This window comes from Solanum dulcamara, chromosome 3 (assembly GCF_947179165.1).
Source record: "Solanum dulcamara chromosome 3, daSolDulc1.2, whole genome shotgun sequence".
Taxonomy (NCBI): Eukaryota; Viridiplantae; Streptophyta; class Magnoliopsida; order Solanales; family Solanaceae; genus Solanum; species Solanum dulcamara.
Genome location: NC_077239.1, coordinates 44,264,568 through 44,289,958, shown reverse-complemented (window position 1 = coordinate 44,289,958; position 25,391 = coordinate 44,264,568). Strand labels below are relative to the sequence as shown.

The window sequence follows — 25,391 nt, the reverse complement described above, 5'->3', positions numbered from 1 at the left end:
GCACACATTTAACCTCACCCTATATATACGACAATATGTGTGCTTCATTGTAATTCAATTCATGTTTGAAGCTAAATTAGCTATATTTAATTTATGTCTGTAATTTTACGTGTCACTAGAAGCAAGAATTGCAGCCCTTTAATTTGATTACTTTGGGACACGTGTTGATCCTCTTATATTTTTCATTCTTCAATGCTCTTTTAATTTCCCTATTCTCTCTCTTGATATTCGTGATGTTCCACTTCTCCACTGCAATTTTTCAGGTATTCTTTTATTACTCCCTCCGTTTTAAAATAATTAAATTGTTGAAATATTTTTTAATATTTAAAATAATGAAATTATTCACTATTCAAGATAGATATTGGAATTTTTTTTTAATTTTATTCTTCATTAATTAAATTTCTAAAGTTAAATTTCAAGAATGAATTAAATGAGTATTGAAAGTTAATATGAAATTTGAAAAGGGCAAAAATGAAAAAAGATGATTAATTTATGTCTTTATTTTTTTTAAAGATGTGTCATATTTAATAATTTAATTATTTTAGAATGGAGGGAGTAATTGTTTTTGGTTGCTGTCCAATTTACTCTTTTGCCTTCATCTTTTAGATTCTTTTTCTTGGTTTGCGTGAATTTCTATTTGGGAATCTAATGTATTTGGTTATGAGGCTTGATAAAATTTTGATTGTGGAAAGAGAAGATAGGAGCTGATTTTTTATTCTTCTCCCATTCATGGTTTTCTCATCTGTTTTGGATCTTCATCTTAATTTAATTAGACATTCTCTCAAATATTTCTCAAATTTTTAAGTCTAAAGTTGTTTTGAAAGTTGATATTGTAATTTACAGAAATTGATACTTCTTTTATACATAAATTTAATTAATTTTTATTCTTTGGTTGGAAAATCAAACCCAACCTTTGAAATTTAGTTGGTTCATAGATTTTGATTTGTAAAGTATCAAAAAATATTTACAGACGAAAAGAAGTAATTTTGCGTAGAAAAAGAATGAGAAAAAATAGTGAACAATGGAAAAATATTATGCGAAAGGAATATTTTTAGTTTTAAAACAGAGAAAGAGTAGAAACTAAGTATAATAGTGAGCAAAGGAAAAATATTATGCCAAACGAAAAAGTAAGGGCTTTGTTTTTGTCATAAAAATTAGGTATCTATTGTGAAAATTAAATATTGTGTCTATTCTTTCTCTTTTCTTTTATATTTGAATTTTTTGGTTGCATGTATTCGTAAGTGTTTGCTTTCGCTTCTCCAGGTTAAATTATGTTGTCACGATCCTGTAGCACATCGTCCGTTTGAATGTTGGAATTAACATTTACTTTTGGAATAAGACTAAGACTTCTTAATATATTAGGGAAGATATTTTATGGGTTACTTTAATTGAACAAAGTTCGTATGTTAAGTGTGAAAGTCAAGGAAGTTACAAAATAAAAGTCGGAAAAAGTTATTGTAAATGTTGCTAAGGAATTCTCTGAAATTTTGGGTCAAATGTCTTAACATTTTTCTCGTAATATATAAGGAGTTAGAATGCTCATAATCAAATTAAATGTCTATGAGTCTAGTTTTCCATGAACTAAATCGTTTGTCCATACGACTTTAGAATAGTGAGATATGCATGTTTCCGTGAGGTTGCATAAGCAGACACCTCGAGGTGGGTTCCGCTATCTCTAAGTCGGTGGTATAAAAGATCACCTTCTTCGTTATTTCTTTCATTAAAACAGATGAAAACATAGAAAAAATCTAACCCACCTTTCAAATACTCCTTGGGTGCTTAGATTCTCAACTTGAAAGTTTAACGAAAATTGTTCTAAGTTGCGAGCTCATCGTTGTGGTATACTTTCTTGTAGAATTAGGCTCCGTGTTTTGCTCTTGTAATATCCCAGGTATCTGAAGGTTTGAATATGATACAATAAGGTTAAGCATTGCAAAAATGACCTCAGTGGATTTTTAGGTCAAGTATCTCGAAAGATAAATTTTTCTAAAAATTGCTTTTACAGAAGAGTGCTTGACATGTCCACAACGCGGACCTGCTCCCCCACAGTGCAATTTTTTTTCCAAGTTAAAATGTGGACAAATTCTCATTCGCTCAAAATTAGCATGTTAGGGACCATGTCCGCATTGTAGACTTGGGTTAGCTTTTTTGTTCGATTTTAGTTTTAAGTAGGGACAATTTAGACCTTTTTGTAACTATTAGTTAATGAACCTGAACGTTTTTAGGACATATTCGACCCTATAAACTAACCTAAACCCCTATTCTTCTTCATTCTACTACAATTCATCTATTCAAATAATTCTTTCCCTAGAAAGGCTCTCAAAAACTCCACTGAAGACATTCAAGGAAATCTCTCAAGCTATCCATCAAAAGTTCCAATTTCTTCAAGTTTCTTTGATCTTCTCAATCAAGGTATGTGGGTAATTTATCCTAGGGTACCTTTCACCAATGAAGCCCAATAAACTCTCATCTTTTTGATAAATTTAAGTATGTATTTTTTGTGGGTATTATGATCTCTATTTTAATTACATGAATTATGATTTCTAATTATTATTATGATCCCATTTTAATATAAATTGATGATTATTTCATGAAATTGAAGAGTTTTTCTAATTTTCTTACATTGATCTTCAGGGTTCATTATATGGATTATGAGTATTTTGAATTATACATCCAATTGATATTATTTTCATGAATTATATATGAGTTGATATAAAGTATATTATCATGCATGTTTTCAATCGAATTTCATGATTTCTAGATCAATTAATTGTGAACATAAGTGTTCACCTTATTTTTAAGTATAAGTTATGATCATGAATTTTAAGGGATTTTCAGTGAATGTTATTGATGACTCATGAAAGGTTTTGAATGATGTTTTAATGATGTTTCAAGCAAGCTAATGATAAGGTGACTTAAGACCTTAATGATATTCTTATGAAGTATGATTTATGAAAAGGTTTTAATTTATGATGATGTATGATATTCCATTGAGAGTTAACCTAGCACTGAGTGGACCTTGGGATAGAGGCTCACTCGTTAGTAGAGACAGGGGACCATTAGTAGAAATTCCATTGTCCCATAACTACGTGCCACCGTAGAAAGAAGGATCACCTGTTAGCAAAGGCTTTATTCCTTAGAAAGGGTCACCCGTTAGTTGAGGCTTGATTCCATAGTAGCTTAATGGATCCACTTAGTCATCACGGAATCTACCTTGACAAGTCTCTTCCCGATGTGGGAGTTATATCAAAATTCTATGTTATAGCTCAAATGGTCTTATATGTCGGTTAGCGGGTATATCTCACAAAGACTTATGGTTTTCAAAAATGACCTTTTAATATCCCACATATGTATGATCCTTGATGTTTTAAATGATTAATCCTATCATTTACTTTTATATGATACTCTTATGATTTATTGTGCATTGATCCTTCTTATGTTTACTTATGATTTTATTACTTCTTTTATCATGCTATTTGAAATGGTCATTTGCACAACATGATTTTATTATGCATTGCATTTCTTACATACTTAGTACATTCAAACGTACTAATGCATACTTTTGCTTACATTATATCACAATGTAGGAACGGGCATTTCATCCTCTTCTCGTGGTTAGTTGGTGATCTATTGAAGATCGTGTGGTTAGTCCTCATGCTTCGAGGGCAACTGAGTCTATCTTTCCTCTTATTGTCATTTTTAGACTATGATGATGTTTTAAGACTATTTCATGTTATGTAGCTTATGTTATGCTAAAAGGCTTGGTTGGGGTATCTTTGGAAATCCTAATCGTCGTGCCATATCTAGGTCTTACTTTGGGCCGTGACTCTGCTACAACGAGGAAAAATCTTAAGCTTATTATTTCTAACATTTTTGTTGAGGTAATCTTATTTTTACAATCCTCCTTCGTAATTTCATATCCTAGTATCATTTTTATTGATTTTTGAGCCACATAGTGGTGTTTTTGATATTATGGTTGTGGACAACCCCTTTATCTTAGATATTTGAGATATTATTGTTGTGTATTGATGGTTTTAAGGTGCTGGAAGTAATGGGGGGGGGGGGGATTAGTGTGATTCTTATTTGATCGCATTTGATGGTTATTAGGTTGAACGACGTGAAAGACGCCTAGTTATGTTGCCTCAGGAGCTTGTCACTTCTTTGAGATGTTATTGGAGTGTCTTAAATGGATTTAGCTGCTGATGATTATTGTTGTTATTGGACTCATTTAAGGCTTTGGACTTGGCTGGTCAGAAGTGGCATTAGTGTTTTATTGATTAGTTATGGCTTATTTTGCAGCCATGTTGATTTTTACATTGTTGCATTTTTTTGGTTGGCCAAGCTGGAGTTGGTTGAAAGGTATGTTATGGTTATTATTTCTCTCTAGGCATGATTCTGATGGCCTATGCTTGTCATTGCCTATTTATAGTCATTATATGACTTGTAGCCTTATCCCATTGAGTTTGCTACCACCGTATGATTAATGTCTATCATCGACACTCTACTTCTTGCCTAGTGGACTAGAAAAGCATGTTATGATTGTGTTTTGATCAATTATTATTATGTTTTGATCAATTATGTCTATCTACATTGATTCATGACACATGTACATTCAGATAGTTCAGATCAGATTATCATTGAAATAAAGATAAGGGGGCTAATATGGATATTTAGCAACTGTTTGGACTCGTTAGAACTTATAATGATTGCATGCTGTTTGTACCTGCTGGGGTTATGGGGGACATGTCAGGTTATTGCTTGTTATGTGTTTGTATTGCCTTGTTATAGGGAGATAAGGTACTGTACTTGTGTTTCACCCCTTCCCTTTTCATTTAGTACTTATACTTCAGTTTCAGCTTTCAGTTGTCTTACATACTCGGTACATTAATTTTTACCGACGCCCCATTGCCTTAGGGCGCTACATTCGTGCCTCCAGGTCCTGAGCGATGACTAGATAGACCTGTCGAGTAGCACAACCGCCTATTCAGCTGATTGGTTGACTCCTTTCTTCTAGGGATTTCTAGAGTCTCAGAGGTATTTTTTTTTTACTATTTATACATTTTGGGTAGGTCGGACCTTGTTATGTCCAAGTATATTCATAGAGGCTTGCAGACTAGTGTGTTGGGTTGTATAGCCATATTATTGGCCATGTTGGCCTTGTATGCTAGTTGGTTATAATTTGGTAGCTATTTGATACTACTTAGATATGTACCCATTTTAAGCTTTGTATAAAGATCATAGTGGCTTTGACAACCCAAATAGCGTTTATGCTTTCCTAGATATCATGGTAGTCTTGAAGGCCAAAACAGGTTTGTGTGCTAGTTGGTTATTTCTTTAAGTAAACTATTAGGAATAACTATTTTCTTTGTAGAGATGTTGATAGGGGCTTTACAGGTCGAGGGCTTGTATTTAAGTTGAGATATACTTGTGTTTTTTCTTGACATTGTGTGGCTTTCACGCACAATTAACAAGTGGTTAAGCAAGGTCGGCTTTGGCCTAAGTTTTGGCAATAGGTTCCAGTTGTGGTCCTTGAGTTTGTGGCCTGACAGATTCAAAAATTGAGTTCATGATGGAACATATCTCAAACCCAACCTGGTGTGTAAACAGAACAATCTAACTCACACATTATCTCAAATGTTGCTAAAAAACATATAACTACATAGGAGACTCCTAAAATAGATTCGGGCCATAAGCAAAAGAAAAATGAGATACAACAAAAAAGATCACAAAACTTGGTATCATAAGCACAAAGAGCTTCAATTACATCACTAGAATTTAAAATACAAATCAAGTCTTTGAAATGAAGATAAAGATTATAAATGATAGATGAAGTCTAGTAGCGATCCGAAATGTAGGATTTCACCACGGATCCGAATGGACACAATTAGCTAGATCCGATCAACCGCCACAAGAAATACCTTGACTAGAATCTGTATCAAAAGGACACTAGAAGTAGGGAGTGAGTACAATCCAAACGTGCCAATAGGTTTGACCGACTGAGTATAACAAATTAATTCAACTTATGAAGTAAATTACAGAATGCTTCCACTTGCATACAAAAAATTCACACTCCAGCATCGATGCCGCCATTTTAGAAAGAACGACGCGAGTAAAGTAAGCACATAAAGCCATAACAATTTCACATAATATAAGACAAGTCGTACAACCAAGTTGACCAATGCAATGCAATGAGATGATGCAATAATAGGGTGGTACGGTGGAATCAAGGATGTCTCACAACCTGTCGCATATACCTTGTTGAGCTAAGGCTTCCAGACAAGGACTCATGGAGAACTTGCAGTCCATTTAACAATCACACAATCTTAATATCTCCTTAACTTGCCACTCAGCTCGTGGTCAAGGATATAAAAAGGTGTCTCATTTTTTTTCTCAATTGTTTTTTCACATTTCTCAACTTTTCTGGAATAATGATATGATGAATTGGGATGAATGCGTCACAACATATATGACATAGCGGCAACAATCAACTCAACATGTATCAAAAGGTCCAAAGTTCTCAAAAATAAATCAAATCATGATATACACCCTCATATCAAAAATTGTGGAAAGGAGTTCATTTAAAATAAGTGTTCATCCTTTTCGAAAGCATTTCATTTACTCAAAGTTTGATCAAAATACAAACTCAACCCCTAACTTGGGCATGAAAAATCAAAAGCATCTCAATCCCCTCTCTCGGGTAACTCATGAATCATATGCTCTCAAAGAAAATAACCCCCACATGGGCTAAACATCAAAAATAAGACCCCTCATGGGCAACACAATACAAATAAGCCCCCATACGGGCGAAACAATACAAATAAGCCCCCAAGCGAGCGAAACAATAAGATCCACACTCAAATCCACATATGATACATCCCATAGTCTAACTCATAATAATGATCAATTACTCAATCCAGTCTAGAAGAAGGATAGCCAAACTTACCTCAAAGGACAAAAACTTCACCCGAACACTCTATAAGAGCCTTTAACATCAAACACCGACTCCAAATGATCCTCAACTATAAAGAATGGAAAGAATTCATCAAAAAGAGTTCTATGATACCCATATTGATGAGGTTATGAACCGAGGTTAAATTTTTTCCAAATTCTCTTTGACATTGAGTAGGCAAAATCATCATTTTTATTTGAAAATCATATTCTACAAGTAAAAAGGAGTTTGTGGTTGAAAATCCCATTAAAATGAAGTATAAATCGAGCTCCAAATCATAGATTTACTAATATTTCAACTTGGGAAGAAAAATCTCAAACCCACATTGAAATCTTGATTTTAAAGAGTTTTGAAAGATAAAATTTGAAGAAATCAGTAAAGAATCGATAGATGAACTTACCTAAAAAAGATTCCTCAAATCTCCACTTTTTGGATAAATGTCATAAAATATGAAAGAAATATTCTTGAGAATTGAGTAAAATAAGGTTAAAAATGCGTACCCAATGATTATAGGAGAAAAATGCATCAAAAATTACCTTAAATGGACCTTTCTATCTCCCGAAATGTCAAAAATATGAAATGGATTCAGATAGATTTTTAAATATGCGATTTTGTCGTTAAAACCCATTTTCATCGCTAAAAGTTCATTTTTCCGTTGCTAAAAGTATGCACCAGTAAACTTCAAAATATCTTTTTGGCCTTTAGAACTCATTCAGAACTCATCTTTGTCGCCTCCGAGTGAATATAATACTTTGAACAATGAGCCTCCTCTAATATCATACTATAATACCCCAGGCGTTTGATGGTTGAAATACGATATAATAAGGTTAAGCATTCCAATAATGGTCTCGGTGGATTTTTAGGACCCATATATCAAAAGATAATTTTTTCAAGAAATTGCACAAAACAGTAGGGTGCGCGGCAAGTCCGCGTGCAGACTTGGTCCCCCACAGTGTAATTTTTTCCCTAAGTCAAAAATCTGACCAAAACCTCATTCACTCAAAATTCTCTCAAGATCTTCATTGAAAGTCCAAGTTTCTTCAAACTTCTTTGGTCTTCTCACACAAGGTATGTGAGTATTTGATACTAGGGTACTTTCACACATGGAGCCCAAAACATTTCCTACTTTTTTAATCAATTAAAGTGTGTATTTTTATGGGTTTATGATCCCTATTCTAATTGCATGAATTATGATTTTCAATTATGATTATGATCCTATTTCAATATAAATTGATGATTATTGCATGGAATGGAAGAATTTTTCTATGAATTTTTCTACATTAATTTCTAGGGTTCATGATATGGTATATGTGTATTTTCAATTATGCATCCAATTGATATTATTTTCATGAATTATGTATGAGTTGATATAAAATATATGATCATGCATGTTTTCGGTCCAATTTAATGATTTTCAAGTCAATTGATCATATATTCATGTTTCTGCCCTAATTTCAAATATAGGCTATGATCATGAATTTCAAGTATACAAGAAAGTTTTATAAATGAGGGTGACTAAAAACCCTAATGATGTTTTATGAAAAATATTTTTAATGATGGAAGGCGTACACCCACATTACATGAATCACATGACAATGAACTATTCCTATGAACAAGTTTTGAAGTACGATTATGAAAGACTTATGATTTATGAGAAGTATGATTTATGATTATGAGTTGATATGTATTTTGTGAGATGTTGACTTAGCACTGAGAGGACTCTGAGGTAGGGGATCGACCTAAGCCTTAGTAGCAATTTCTATTCCATTAAACTACGTTGCCACCGTAGGTTTGCCAATATGGTCATGTTAGTGGATCCATATATAGCACTTAATGTTAATGATTGGACGAAGTCTACCTTGGCAAGTAGTCTGCCCCTTTCTCGATGTGGGGATAATCGGATTTCATGTAGTATATTGCATGATCTTAGTGTCAGATATGGTTATTTCCCAGATATGTATGGTCCTTATGATGTTTTACAAGACTCTTCCTGACCTTTAATTTTGTATGATACTCTTATGGTTTAATGTGCATTGACCTTTCTTATGCCTACATATGATTTTCCTACTTTTCTTATCATGCTATTTGAAATGGTAATTTGCACAACATGATTTTAATTATTCATTGCATTGCCTACATACTTAGTATATTCAATATTACTGCATACTTTATTGTCTACATTATATCACAATGTAGGGACGGACACTCCTCCATCTTATTCTTGTAGCTAGTTGGTGATCCATTGTGAATATTGCGTGGTGAGTCCTCATGTATCGAGAGAAAGCCTAGTCATTCTCTCTTTTATTGTTATTTCTAGGCTATGTTGATGTTTTGAGACTATCCTATATCATGTCATTACTTCCTTTAAGAGTGAGCTAGGAACATGCCCTACTCCCCGCCTATGTATTCATGTAGAGGCATGTTGGGAATATGCGTAAGAAGTCTATGTTGTCTTGATTCCTTTAAGCTATGGTCTTTTGGACTTTTATGAGTTTCTGCTTATTGTTTACCTTATGTATGCTTATGCTATGCTATGAAGCTTTGTTGGGGTTTCTTTGATAATTCTGATCGCCGTGTCACATCTAGGCCCTAGTCCAGGTCGTGACATATATACACCCAATCACCAACTATAAGCATATAAATACAACCACTAATCTTCAAGACTCTTTCGGGATTAAGAGAAGCCGACTTAGCTTCACCTTTTAACAATTTGTCACGAATCACTGTCAACTTGTCTTCATCAAACTTATGGGCATGAATCTGATCCATCAATGTAAACCTAGCCTTCATGAAGGCTAAAAAATGATGGGGTGCTGAAATATATAGTCGGACTAACTGTCTAGACAACGATTGAACCTCTAATTCCAAAGGTCTCTTCTTCACCTTAAGAAAGGCTAAGCTACCCATGCTAGGTGCTTTCCGACTCAACGCATCCGCCATCATATTTGCTTTGCTTGAATGATAAAGGATGGTAATGTCATAGTCTTTCAACAACTCCAACCATCTACGCTGCCTCAAGTTCAAATTCGGTTGAGAGAAGATATACTTAAGACTACGATGATCGGTAAAGACTTTACAATATACACATAGAAATAATGTATCACATCCCAAGTCTACATTCTAGTCCTGACTGACACTCAAAAATTATTTCTTGTTCCCAAGCAAACCGTTGGCCTAGCTAACTCACTAAGTGGAATACTTTTAGCTTGTAATACACTCAGATGGACACAATAAAACATGCAACTAAATACTCTCAGTTTAATTCATAAAACTCAAATATATAATAATTTAAGAGACATAACTCAATTTTTTAAAAACATACTCAAGTGAATAAATTGAATACTGTCTGACTAGTCTATAAAGCCTCTAAAATACTGACTTTGAAATGGATAACTAGAGAGGCCTTCAACTACCTCAAACTGGTAATAAAAAGGACTAAAAATAAATAACTCATGATCCCTCTGAATGTTAAGAGGTCTCACCAAGGCTGAGTGGAATGCATGTCTTCAACGGTACACTTGTTGAGGATCTCTGTCATCTATATCTGCTTATAAAGTGATGCAGGTCAAACGACATCAGTACATGGAATATACAAGTGTGTAAAATGGCAAAAGGAAACTTATTCAAGATGCTCAACTCAAGAAGCTCAACTCAAGAAACTTAACTCTGAAAGTAACTCAACTCAATAAAGCATGCAATATGATAAATGAAAAATGCTTTAAAACATATGAAATAATAAATGTAACTCGATATATGAAAATATAATATTTTACTTCTTGAGGAATTTCTCTAACTGACAACCATCACCGACAACTCACTAAGTTGAATACTTTTAGCTCGTAATACACTCAGATGGACACAATAAAACATGCAACTAAATACTCTCAGTTTAATTCATAAAACTCAAATATATAATAATTTAAGAGACATAACTCAATTTTTTCAAAACATACTCAAGTGAATAAATTGAATACTGTCTGACTAGTCTATAAAGCCTCTAAAATACTGACTTTGAAATGGGTAACCGGAGAGGCCTCTAACTACCTCAAACTGGTAATAAAAAGGACTAAAAATAAATAACTCATGATCCCTCTGAATGTTAAGAGATCTCACCAAGGCTGAGTGGAATGCAGGTCTTCAACGGTGCACTTGTTGAGGATCTCTGTCATCTATATCTGCGTTATAAAGTGATGCAGGTCAAACGACATTAGTACATGGAATATACAAGTGTGTAAAATGGCAAAAGGAAACTTACTCAAGATGCTCAACTCAAGGAGCTCAACTCAAGGAACTTAACTCTGAAAGTAACTCAACTCAATAAAGCATGCAATATGATAAAGGACAAATGCTTTAAAACATATGAAATATTAAATGTAACTCGATATATGAAAATATAATATTTTACTTCTTGAGGAGTTTCTCTAACCGACAACCATCACTTATAAGCTATGTGATGATATAATGAAATGTTGTCATTTTCATATCCGTACAATACCTTTCCCGGTCGGGAAACGTAAACTCATCTCTGGATCCAATAAAAGTCCTCTTTTGGGATAATGAGGAGTCGCCCGAATAAATGGAACGATCTTATCCTACACTGGCTACATAGTTAATGGAGTTTGAATTGTTCTATACTCTTACCCAAATTGGTGCTCAATATTACTCTGAAAGTATAGTTTATTATGCTCATAACTCAAGCAAGTGTTTTGTACTCATTTTAACTCATTAAGTCTCTTTTAGACTTGGCTCAAACTCAATTTTTTTCAACTCATCTTTATCTTTAAAGGATATGATTTCAACTCAATAAATGCATCAAACATGGATTTAATTATCAACTCAATCTCAAAATAAATGTTAAAGGCATTTATGCTCATGCTCAAAATGATAGTTAAGCGACTTCTCAAACTCAACTCAACTCATGCTCAAGCTCTTTTTCAATTAAATGATGAAGACAATTATTCTTTAACTTGAATACTGCATAAATAATTAAATGCAAAACTCAATTAGGCTTTGGGTGAATGCAAACATGAATCCATAATTTCGAAACTCAACTTTACAAAGTATAATAGAATATATACCATTACTCAATAAGACATTTACATAAATAATTCAAGAATTCACTTTATGGGACTTGAGACTCGAACTGATGGCTTAATTTGACTATAGAAACATGTAGGACACGAGGAAGAACTTAGTCCAACATTTTGATAGCCTTACATACCTGGAACAAAGATAACTAAATGAGAATCAAAGGCTTGGCTTGGAACTCTTGAACCCTAGCTCTTCTCGTTCTCTCCAATGCGTTCTCTAAAAATTTCTAAGTGTTAATAAGAGAAAATAACATTAGGTACTGATAAGGACTAAATTTAGTCGCAAAATGGCTTTGGTTAGGTTTGAGAAAGGTGGAAAAAAGATAGAATACCCCTCATCAAAATGGACTGGTCCATCTACGGGGCCCCTTCCTACAGACTGTAGGAGCTCCTACAGACCATAGGGTACTCCTCATAGGACTTGGGGTCCAAATCGAGACTTACTAGCAATTGCCTACGGGGTCTACGACTACCCTTGTACGAGTTGTAGGGACAGAGCTCGTAGGAAGTCTAGGAACTTGCCTGGATTTCTGAACTTGGACCTATGGACCACCTCCTATGGGTTTTAGGACTGTCTACAGATCGTCCTTCTAATTTGTAGGTAGGGTCCTGTAAACCCAAGATATGGTGAGTCTCTGAGCCTCACCCACGAGCCTCACCTACGGTCCGTAGAAACTTCTACAGGCCATAGAGGTTACTTGTGGGATGGTTTAAAGAAACTCAAATTTTCTCTAAGTGTTGAGGTGTCCTACTAATGGCCACCTACGACCCGTAGGTTCCCCTACAAACTGTAGGTTCCACTCATGGGAACTAGACAACCTGTTCTTCTTGCTTTTCCTTAGGTTTTCTCTAGGTCCTTGGACTTTCTGTAGGCTTGAATAGTATAGGGTTTTGCAATATCTCCCTCTTGTGATCATTCATACTCAATTGATGACCAACTTAAGAATTTACTCAAGAAACAAATACAATGCGAGAACTCAAAACATCAAAATCGAGAATAACTTATTCAAATACTGAAATTCCAGAAAGGACTAACTTAAAGATTGAAATAGGAATAGTACCTTCAACATCACTGCTAGGAGGAACTAATAATCTCAGGTACTTGGCTTTCATATCCTCCTCTGCTTCCTATCAACGAATTGATTTTGCCACAAGACTTTGACTGAAGCTACACAATCCTGATGATCAAGAATCTGGATAGGGACCTCCTCATAGGACAAACTATCTTTCACTCTAATATTTTCTGTAGAAACAATGAGCAAAGGATATCCCAAGAATTTATTAAGCATGGACATATGGAATACTAGATGAACGACATCTAACTCTAGTTGAAGATCTAGCTCATAAGCAACATTGCCGAATCTCTTGATAATCTGGCAAGGGCCAATGTAACGCAGAATCAACTTCCCTTTCTTCCCAAACCTCATAACACCTTTCATGGGTGAAACTTTCAAATATACCCAATCATTTACCTCAAACTCCAAGCCTCTTCTCCTAACATCAGTTTAGAATTTTTGATGACTTTACATAGTATTTAGTCTTTCTTGAATGATATTCAGCTTCTACATAGATTGGTGAACCAAAGTCTAGCCCTATCAATTCAGCTTCACCAACTTCAAACCAACCAATCGGTGATCTACATCTCCTCCCTTAAAGAGCCTCATAAGGAGCGGTTTGAATACTTGAATAAAGGCTATTATTGTAAGCAAACTCAATAAGTGGCAAATGGTCATCCCAATTACCTTTAAAGTTGATAACACAGGCTCTCAACATATCCTTAAGGGTATGAATTGTACGCTCTGCCTGACCATCTATCTACGAATGAAAAGCGGTGCTTTTACCTTTGAACCCAAACCGTCATGAAATGACTTCCAAAACTGTACAGTAAATATGGTACATCTATCTGAGGTGATAGACAGGGGAAATCCATACAATCTGACTATCTCCCAAATATACAACCTTGTATAATCCTCGGTTGAATCTGTAGTCTTAACAAGTAGGAAGTGGGCTGATTTGGTCATTCTATCCATAATCATCCAAATTGAATCACGTTTCCCATGATATAGTGGTAAATCCATAATGAAATCTATGTTAATCATCTCCCACTTTCATTCTAGAAACTCTATATTCTGAGCTACACCACAAGGCCGTTAATGCTCAACTTTGACTTGCTGGGAATTTAGGCACTTGGATATTAACCCTGCTAGATCTCTCTTCATACCATTCCACCAATAAACTTCTCTCAAATCATGATATTTTTTCTTAGAACTTATATGAATGAAATATCTGGAGATATGTACCTCTGCCGTAATTTTGTCTCAAAGACCACCATTATTCAGAACACATAACCTACCTTGATACCTTGTCACTCCATCTTCCCATTTGGAGAAAGACATTACTTTCTGCTTCTAAACATCTTATTTCAATTGGAGGAGAATAGAGTTTTGGTATTGCTTTTCTTTTACCTCGACAACTAATGAAGACTCTGCCCCATTTAGAATAATAACACCTCTCTCATCAGAATCCACAAGACGAACTCCAAAACATGCAAGTTTGTGCACCTCCTTTTCTAACTCTTTCTTTTCCTCCTTGATGTTAACGATACTTCCCATACACAACCTGCTAAGAGCATCATCAACAATTTTATCTTTAACTAGATAATAGAGAATACTCATGTCATAGTCCTTGAGTAACTCTAGCCATCTCCTCTGCCTCAGGTTGAGCTCTTTCTGACTGAACACATATTGCTGGCTTTTGTGATCTGTGAACATGTCTACATGCACTCCATAAAGATAATGACATCAAATCTTGAGGGAAAATACTATTTATATCAACTCTAGACCATGAATCGGGTAGTTCTTCTCATGAATTTTAAGCTGTCCAGAAGAAAAGGCTATGACTTTGCCCTTATGCATTAAAACACAACCTAATACAACTTTGGACACATCATAATAAATCACAAACCAATTTGTTCCATCGGGTTGGGACAAGATCGGTGTAGTAGTCGACATTGTTTTAAATTCTTGAAAACTCTTCTCATAAGCATCAAACCATTGAAACTTAGTCCTCTTTTGAGTCAACTTGGTCAATGGTGACGATATGGATGAAAATCCCTAAACAAATCTCCTATAATAACTGGCCAAACCCAGGAGACTTCTTATATCAGTCGGGGATGTGGGTCTGGGCCAGTTCTTAACAGCTTCAATCTCTGCAAATCAACTCAAATACCATTACTAGAAATAATGTGGCCTAAGAATGGCACATATGCAAGCCAAAACTCGCAATTCGAAAACTTAGCATACAACTCCTTTTCCTTGAGATTTTGGAGAACAATTCTGAGATAGTTGACGTAATCTTTATCATTCCTCGAATAGATCAGCATGTCATTGGTAAACACGGTAACCAACATGGAAAAGTAATTCTTGATCACTCTGTTCATAAGGTCCATAAATTTTTGCAGGAGCGTTGTTCAAATCGAAGAACATTACTAGGAATTTATGGTGACCATACCTGGTTTTGAAGGATGTCTTTAGAATGTCATATTATATTATTTTCAACTGATGATAGACTGATCTGAGGTCTATCTTGGAGAAAAAGGTGGCATCTTCAAAATGGTTGGAAAGATCATCTATTTTCAGAAGAGGGTACTTATTATTTATGGTAAACTTGTTCAGTTAACAATAGTCAATACTCATTCATAAGAAATCATCCTTCTTTCACATGAATAGGACAGGAGCACCTTAAGGTGAGATACTCGACCTAATAAACCCCTTATCTACAAGGTCCTTCAACTGCTCTTTTAACTCTTTTAACTCTGTGGGAGCCATTTTATATGGCAGAATAGAAATAGGCTGAGTATCAAGAAGAACATCTATTCTGAAGTTGTTTTCTCTATCAGTAGAGATTCCAAGTAAATTCTCAAGAAAGACTTCAGGAAACTCATTTACTATAGGAACTGATTGAAGGGATGACGTCTCCACACTGTCTTTTCTAACTTGAATAATGTTGTAGATACACCCCTTAGAGACTAATTTTTTGGATTTAAGGTATGAAATGAATTGACCTATAGGCAAGGCTGGGCTACCTTTCCACTCTATGATTGGCTCATTTAAAAATTGGAACTTAACAATTAAGGTTCCATAATCAACTGAGGTATATCAAGCATAAAGACAATCCATGCCAATAATGACATCAAATTCAACCATGTCTAACTCAACTAAGTCTATAGAGGTATCTTAATGATAGATAGAGACTATATAATCATGATAAACTGTCTTAGCTAGAATAGACTCACCGACAGGAGAAGAAATACTGAATATTTCTAAGAGTCCTTCATAAAAAAATCCAAACTTAATGGCTACATAAGGAGTCATAAAAGACAAAATAACACCTAGATCAAGTAACACATAGACATCTTGAGAAAGGATTCAAAGCATACTAGTGACAACATCTGGTGAGTTCTCTTGGTCATGCCGATTAGCTATTGCATACAAATGGTTTAGACCTCTGCCTGTCCCTGAAGTAGCACCTTTCTGATTAACTCTATTGGACTATGTGTTGAAGAAGATTGGGCTCTGTTTCCCCCATTACCCTGAATGTCTGATGGGCAATCCCTCATGAAGTGACCTATCAGGACAAGCTTGTAACAACTATCGGTGACATCTCGACACTCTTCCAAGTGAAGTCTTCCACACTTACAATAAGGCAATTTGCTTAAAGAACTCTCAACCATAATTGTTTGAGACTGCGGGCCTTATGCTTTGAAATTCTGTGACTTCTGATCATTCCTCGTGCTAGGTGCAGGTGCACTCACTGTAGATGGTGTATAACACGAAGACCTCTTCTTAAAAAAGAGCAATTACCTTCATTACCTACAGACTTTGCTTTCTTAGCTTTATTACTCTGGTGTTCCTTCATATCATTCTTCTTATTGTCCTCAAATTGTTGGGCATACACCATGAGTCTGAATCCATATCTCAGATCAATAATGCCGTCTGGCAATCTTTCTTCACATGCCTGCCCAAACGTGAAAAAAACTTTCTCATTTTGGCTCTCATATCAGGAACTATTTATGGAGCATACCTAGACAACTGAATGAACCTAAGGCTATACTCCTTGATAATCCTTTCCTCCTGCTCCAGATTCATAAACTTCTCTACCTTTGCCTCCCTCTTCTCTTGTAAAAAGAAGTGATCAAGGAATGCATTCTCGAACTCATCCCTGACTACATGCTTAACATCCCCACCTCTACTTTCCTCCCTTTAGTTATACCAGACATTGGCAATATCTTTTAGAAGGTAGGAGATGTGTTCAACTCCCTCTATCTTCGTGGCTTGAATTTCCTTTAAGATCATCCACATGTCCTTAATGAAGTTTTAAAGATCTTCCTCAACTTTGGAACCAGTGAATACTAGTGGGTTCATCCTCAGGAAATCTCAAATTCGATTGGTAGCTAATGAACTAAAAAAGGCACTGGAGTATTCTGATGAATATACTGTTCAACCATTAACTGGGTACGCATAGCAATAGCTCCCCTAGATTTAGTCTAAGAAGTCATTGTGGGCTGAGCAATTCGTGGAACTTCCTACGTCCCATTCTCTACCTCATTTTCAGTGGCTCGGTCTTGGTTTCGAGTCTACATTCCGAATGGTTATGGAATGTCATCCTCAGCAACATTCATCTAACTCAAGGTATCTTGGAAGGCATGATCTATAATCATGAAATGCATGAATTAGAAAGATATTTAAATCGAGTTAAACTCTATGGAACAATCTAGAGTAAGAAAGAAGTGAAACAATTCCTAAATTCCTTAGCCTCTCTATTATAGTGTGGCGTGCTTCACACCAATAAGAATGACTCTACTAGACTCGGCTTTATAAATACCCTAGGACTCTTGACCACTGCGCTCTGATACCTAGTTTTTCACTCCCCAAGTCTAAACCCTAGATGTGACCGACACTAAAAAACCATTTTTGATTTCCAAGCAAATCCTTGGCCTGGCTAACTCACTCAGTGGAAAACTTTTTAACTCATAATGCACTCAGATGGGCACAATAAAACATGCAACTAAATACTCTTAATTTAACTCATAAAATTTGAATATATAATAATACAAGAGACATAGATCAATGTTTTCAAAATATCCTCAAGTGAATAGACTGAATATTACTTGACTAGTCTATGAAGTCTCTAAAATATTGACTCTAAAATAGGTACTGAGGCAATCCCCGACTACCTCAATACTGGTAATAAAAATAACCGAAAACAAATAACTCATGAGCCCTTTGAATGCTAAGAGGTCTCACTAAGTCTGAGTGGAAAGATGATCTTCAACGGTGTGCTTGTTGAGGATCTCTGTCACCTATATCCATATCTTAAAATGATGTAGGTCAAACAACATCAGTACATGAAATGTACAAGTATGTAAAATGGCAAAATGAAACTTACTCAAGATGCTCAACTCAAGGAACTCAACTCTGAAAGTAACTCAACTCAATAAAGCATGCAATATAATATGTAACTCGATATGTGATAATATAATACTTTACTTCTTGAGGAGTTTCTCTAATGAACAACCATGATTTATAAGCTATGTGATGATACAATGAGCTGCTGTCATTTCCACAACCGTCCAATACCTTGTCAGGGTAGGAGACATAAACTCATCTTTGGATCCAATAGAAGTCCTCTCTTGGGACAATGAAGAGTCCCCCGAATGAATGGTACAATCCTATCCTACTCTGGCTTTGTGGTTTATGGGATTCAAGTTTTCTTATACTCTTATCCAATTGGGTGCTCAATACTACTCCCAAAATATAATTTATTATGCTTATAACTCAAGCAAGTATTTTTACTCATTTTAACTCATTTAGTCTCTTTTAGAATTGGCTCAAGCTCAACTCTTCTCAACTCATCTGTCTCTTTAAAGGATATGATCTCAACTCAATGAATGCATTAAACATGGATTTACTTCTCAACTCAATCTGAAAATAAATGTTAAAGGAATTTATGCTCATGCACATAATGATAGTTAAGAGTCTTCTCAAACTCAACTCATGCTCAAACTGTTTTCAATTAAATGATGAAAATAATTATTGTCAAACAGTGCATAAATAATTAAATTCAAAACTCGACTAGGGTTTGGGTGAATGCAAACACTAATTCATAATATCCAAACTCAACTCTACAAAGTATAATCAAGTATATCCAATAACTCAATAAGAAGTTTACATAAATAATTCAAGAATTCACTTTATGGGACTTGAGACTTGAACTCATGGCTTAATTTGACTGTAGAAACATGTAGGACACGAGGAAAAATGTAGTCTAACATTTTGATATTCTTACATACCTAGAAATGATGATTAACTAAATGAGAATCGAAGACTTGGCTGTGAAATCTTGAACCCCAGCTCTTCTCGTTTTTTCCAATGTGTGCTCTAAATATTTCTGAGTGTTAATGATAAAAATACACATTAGGTACTGATAAGGGCTAAATATAGTCCCAAAAAGGCTTGGGTGAAGTTTGAGAAAGGTGGGAAAAAGTACGGAATACCCTTCATTAAAATGGACTGGTCCATCTACGTTCCCCTTTCTATAGACCATAGGGTTTTTCTCATCGGGCTTGGGGTCCGAATTGGGACTTACTAGCAATTGCCTATGGGGTCTACGACCACCTTTTTAGGGGTCGTAGGACCATAGATGGGTCATAGGGATAGGGCTCGTAAGAAGTCCACTAACTTGCCTGGATTTGTGAAGTTGGACCTACAAACCATACGAGTCATAGGACTTTCTACAGACTGTCCTTTTAACTAATAGGAAGGGTCCTGCAAACCCAAGATATGCTGAGTCTCTGAACCTCACCCACGAGCATCTCCTATAGTTCGTATAAACTCCTACGGGCTATAGAAACTACTTTTGGGATGGGTTGATGAAACTCAAATTTTCTCTAAATGTTGGGGTGGCCTAAAAATGGCCACCTATGACCCGTAGGTGCTCCTTTGAACCATACGTGCCACTCGTAGGAACTTGAGAACCTACTCTTCTTTCTTTTCCTCTGGTTTTCTCTTGGTCCTCGGACTTGGTGTAGGCTAGAATAGTACGGGTGTTACATATTTCCTCCACAACTTCAAAATAAGGATCACGATTGCTAACTCCAAATCATGAGTAGGATAGTTCTTTTCATGCACTTTTAACTAACGAGAATCATTAGCTATAACTCTCTCTTTTTGCACAACATACCACCTAAGACAACACCTAAAGCATCATAAAATACCATAAATGCCATACCCTCATCGGGTAATGCCAAAATAGGTTCCTAGGTCAATTACTCCTTGAGCTTTTGAAAGATCGCCTCGCACTCATCTGTCCTTTGAAATACCACAGTCTTCTGAGTCAACTTAGCCAATAGAGCTATGGTGAAGGAAAAACTCTGAAAAAACCAACAATAATAGCCTACTAACCTAATGAAACTCCGAATCTCAGTAGGGGAAGTAGGTATCGCCCAATCACGAATTGCCGAAACCTTGGCCAAATCAACCCTAGTCCTTTCATTGGTCACCACATGGCCCAAGAAAGCCACAGACTCAAGCAAAAACTCACACTTGGAGAAATTTACATATATTTTCTCCTCTCTCAATCTCTGAAGCACGATCCTCAAGTGATGAACATGATCGACTTCATTCTTGGAGTAAACAAAGATGCCATCTATAAACACAATCACAAAAAATTCAAATAAGGCTAAAAAACCTAATTCATCAACTCCATAAAAGTGGATGGGGCATTAGTCATCCTAAAGGACATGAATAAAAACTCATAATACCCATAACGAGTTCTGAAAGTGGTCTTTGGAATATCAGAATCCCAAACTCTCAAATGATGGTAGCCTGAACTCAAGTCAATCTTAGAAAACACTGATGCACCCTGAAACAGATCCCATAAATCATAAATGCGAGGAAGAGGATACTTATTCTTGAATGTAGCCTTGTTTAACTAAAACACCCCCTAAAAACGTTGTATATGATGTTCCAATTCTTGATGAAAATGATACAACTTTTGTATTTTGGGAATAACTTTTAATAGGATGGTCCAAATTAGGTGATTCAAATTTCTGAATAACCCAAACATTAATACCTACAACTTTTGTGTATATTTTACGTTTCGGAGGTTAATTAGGTCAAATAAATTAATTATTACAAGATATGGTGTTATGACGAAATAGAGTTTTTGTTGAAACAAATTCATATCTCACTGTAGGATGCTCCAAATTGGTTGATTCTTGAACGACATGAAAGTAGACTTCTAGAGCAAAAATTCCTATGAAGATATGAAATCCAAATGAGGAAGTTAATTTTTTCAAATGCAGCTCCAAAAAAGGGTATTCCGTTAAAAGAAGGTTCATCTCACCAACCATGGAAAGATCTAGATCCATTTGACATCACCAATGACATCAATAGTCCTCCATTTGACATCACTCATGACATCACAATCTTCCATTAAATTTTCAGATTTTTCTTTATAATTATTTTAATTATTGTTAGGTCCCTCCTTCACACCTGTAAATACCCATCTTATTTTATCATTTTGTTCATCAAGCTTTTTCAAGCAACTCTTCTCTCTATACACTCCTTTACTCATTCTCAAAATATAATTTTAGTTCTTACTAATCTAGAAATACTATTTCGGTGATTCATATACTACGGGTAATACACAAAATGCTTCGACGAGGAGAAAATGCTAAGATTCAAGAGTGTTTATTAAGTTCTTCGATTCTAAGTAATGCTTCAGATTCCAGGTATGTAAGACTTCAATGAGAGTATTTCTTCCACTCTCATGCCTAAAGTATTTTGATTATATGATAAATTATATTTATTTTCTTTAAGCTTTACTCTAAGTTATGTGGGTGTTTATCCATGAGTTCTTCCACCCATGTAGTCCAAAATTCTTTCAACTAAATATCTTGATTTCAAGTAATATTTTCTCATGGGTAATTCTTATTTTTACTTAATAGCATGAATCATGGTTAAACTAATAATATTGGTCTATTTTGATGCAATATGATTTTATATATATGAATTGATGGTTTGCAAGTAATTTCTCCATTTATTTCTTTAAAGGTTCTTGAAATTCATGGTGGGTTGTTTAAAATATGATTTTTAATTAATGGATTTCAAAGTATTTATGCATATTCATTTACATACATGTTTGCAAGTTGAAGTGATTTGAACCTACCTAGTTTTACTATGTTTTCAATGAAGTTTGACTTAAAAATTGACTCCAAATGAATATTTATGAAGACAATGTCTATGATAAAAAAAGAGTCTTATAAAATAAAAGAATGATGAAATGCTATAAATGATGGATTGTTTATGCTATAGGGATAATTCTTGGATATTTAAATCACCAAATATTTTAATGAGCTATTCTACCGAATATCATGTTTTGAATTCTCAAGATATATGCTATGACTATTTTGAAGTATTAAACTATTCCTTGGGACTGACTTAGAACCGAATAGGTCATTAAGGTGGAATTCGGTAAGGAAATCCTAGTAGTAACCCCTTGTCTCATTAACTATGTGCCAACATAGGACCCCTTGTAGGCTTAGGCTAATGGATTCATGATAGCCCTTTAATTTAAAGTTACAAAAATGAATGAAGTTGACAGAGTTATACCCGGCAAGTAGTCTACCCGGCCAATGTAGGGGGTTATGTTGGATTCCATGTAATACCTCGCATGGTCTTAAATGTCGGTTATGGTCAGTTTCCCACAGAATGAAAATTTTAAAGGATATCTATATGATTGATTATGCATGAATTGCATTATGTTTCATATTACATAAATATTTTAATGTTTTCTCAATGTTCATGCATGCTTACATACTTAATACATTCAAAGTAGTAACACATACTCTTTTGCTTACATGATATCACCATGTGAAGACCTGTGCTCCTCCTCGTTCTCCTCCACGTGGCTAGTTGAGATTTCGTTTGAAGACTATTTTTGGTGAGTTCCCATGTTTTGGGAACAATACTCCTTTATCTTTTTAGCTTATGATATGTTGAGATCTTTAGACACTTACTATGGTATTTATTTCTATTATGATTAAGGGTGAGCTAGGTACTTGTCTTAGCCCCGTTAAATCTAAAAGTTAGAGGTATTGTTGGACATATATAAGTTGAAGATTTACTATTATGATTTCTGCTTGTTTATTTATTATCATTACATATGAAAGGCTAAAAGAATGCTAAGAGGATTGTTTGAGGTACTTTCAGGTTCCTCATTCGCCATGTCACATCTAGGCCCTAGGCTTGGGTCGTGACATTAACTGTTGATAATTGATATGCATCCTTATAGTACCATCTTTCTTCTCCATGAATAAGACCGGTGCACCCCACGGTGAAACAGTAGGCCAAATAATCCCTCCCTTGAACAAATCTTCCAATTGTTCTTTTAATTCCTTCAACTCAATCAGAGCCATTTGATAAGGGGATATAGAAATTGGCTTGGTGCCTAACTCCAAATCAATCACAAAGTCAATATCACAGTCTGGAGGAATACCAGTAGATCTATAGGAAACATATCTACAAAATCTCTAGCCACTCTTATGAATTTCACAAAAGGTTATTCAATCAAGGGACATGCTAAATACAACAAAACCCCTCTCGAATAGTGACAAGGAGCACCATCACACCCTAATTGAGGTAAACATGGCAAGCTAAAGTCACTGTAGCAGCACATCACTCAAGAATCTCATGATAGGGAAATTGTTAGTACATACCCAAAAGTAACACCAAAATCAATCATCTCATGAGTAATCAAGTTTGTTTTTGTCTCGCTACCTGAAAGTCATAACACCCCCTCAGTATACTCGAATTACCACACACGAATTGTCTACCATGGTAAAAGCATGAATGGATATAGCAAGAGATTCACACCTAAAATTAATCAACATACCCTCGGTACACCTGATCCACCACTAAGGAATCATCCACCGAGGTAAAAATACTAATAGACAAGGGTATCACACACATAATCAATACTCATGACAAAATAAGTAGACACATAAAAGTAGGTAGAGTCGGTATCAAACAATACTGAAGTAGAGTGATGGCAAATTGGGAAGATACCTATGATCACTACATCTAAAGCCTCTGCCTCATATTTATCCGGTATGGCATAACATAGTTTTTGATCACCACTAGCCTGAGAACCACAACGAGCAATTTCCTTGAGCACCCCAATATCCACCCTTGGTTCCATCTCTAGCACCCCATGAAGCTCCTCGAATAGCTAAAATTAGTGTATCATGGATAGACTGTGATCCTTGATGGATAGTAGAGGAAGCATGTCTGGAGAAATCCTTTGCCTTATGCCAAACTCATCACAAATAGAACAACCTTGAGGACCTACACCTCTTTTAGAATACCAGAAGAGTTTGTACGTCTTTCTTGACCAGAAGAAGCACTATGCATATGTCACTATCTGATCTAGGGTCAAGTCCTAACACGGTAATTAGAATCCCGAAGAACCCCAACCTAACCTCTTAGCATAACATTCATGAGCATAAATATGGTAAATAAAGTAAGTGAACAAGATCAAATGGTACTTTCAGGAACCAACCTAGGGTCTAGTCGTAACACGGCGATCGGTATGCAAGGGACCCCAACTATAAGACATCTTAGCATAGATCACTTACATAAGGTAAAGAACAATATAAAGATGAGCGGAATTAATCATTAAATGGGGAGTGTGACTAAGAAAAATCAACTTTATAAACTTCGAATCTGAACTACACCAATATATCGTCTAAACATGCCTCTAGTCTAATCTTTGATATGGTCTTAGGAAAAGCTCCTAACTCAACCTAACAATAGAATAAAGTGAAGACAATAGTAATCATGACTAAAAGTGTTGTCCTAGGTAGAATGAGGACTTGCCAACTTCTTTGAAATCTAAAGAAATCTCTAGCCATGAGTAGGATGATCGGGAGTGTCGTTTGTCCCTACATTATGAGATAATGTAGGTAAAATATGCATTAGTACATTTGAATGTACTAAGTATGTGAGGCATGCATGAATAAATAAAAGAGCGTAATCAATATGTTATAAGATGCATGACCAATCATATGAACTTTAGTATAACTTAAAAGCAATTTAAAACATAAGAAACTGATGGTCAATGCATATCATAAGAACTTCAACTTCAAACTCATAAATTAACAACTCATAGCTTTAACTTGAACTTGTATGGGATAGGACCTTTAACCGACAACTAAAACCATGTGAGCTATTACATAAAATTTGATGACTCCTTCATCGCTCGTCGGTCAAGAAGTTGCATTCCGCTAATCT

The 25,391-nt window shown here is 35.2% G+C and overlaps 1 long non-coding RNA gene across 1 annotated transcript; it reads left to right on the top strand.

Moving 5' to 3' along the window:
• Positions 1-3,585: 3,585 nt before the first annotated feature.
• LOC129881632 (uncharacterized) lies at positions 3,586-23,218 on the top strand. Its single transcript, XR_008765651.1, has 4 exons — positions 3,586-3,644; positions 3,808-3,881; positions 4,300-4,359; positions 22,980-23,218. It is a non-coding gene; the product is annotated as an uncharacterized LOC129881632 (long non-coding RNA).
• The last annotated feature ends 2,173 nt before the right edge of the window (positions 23,219-25,391 follow it).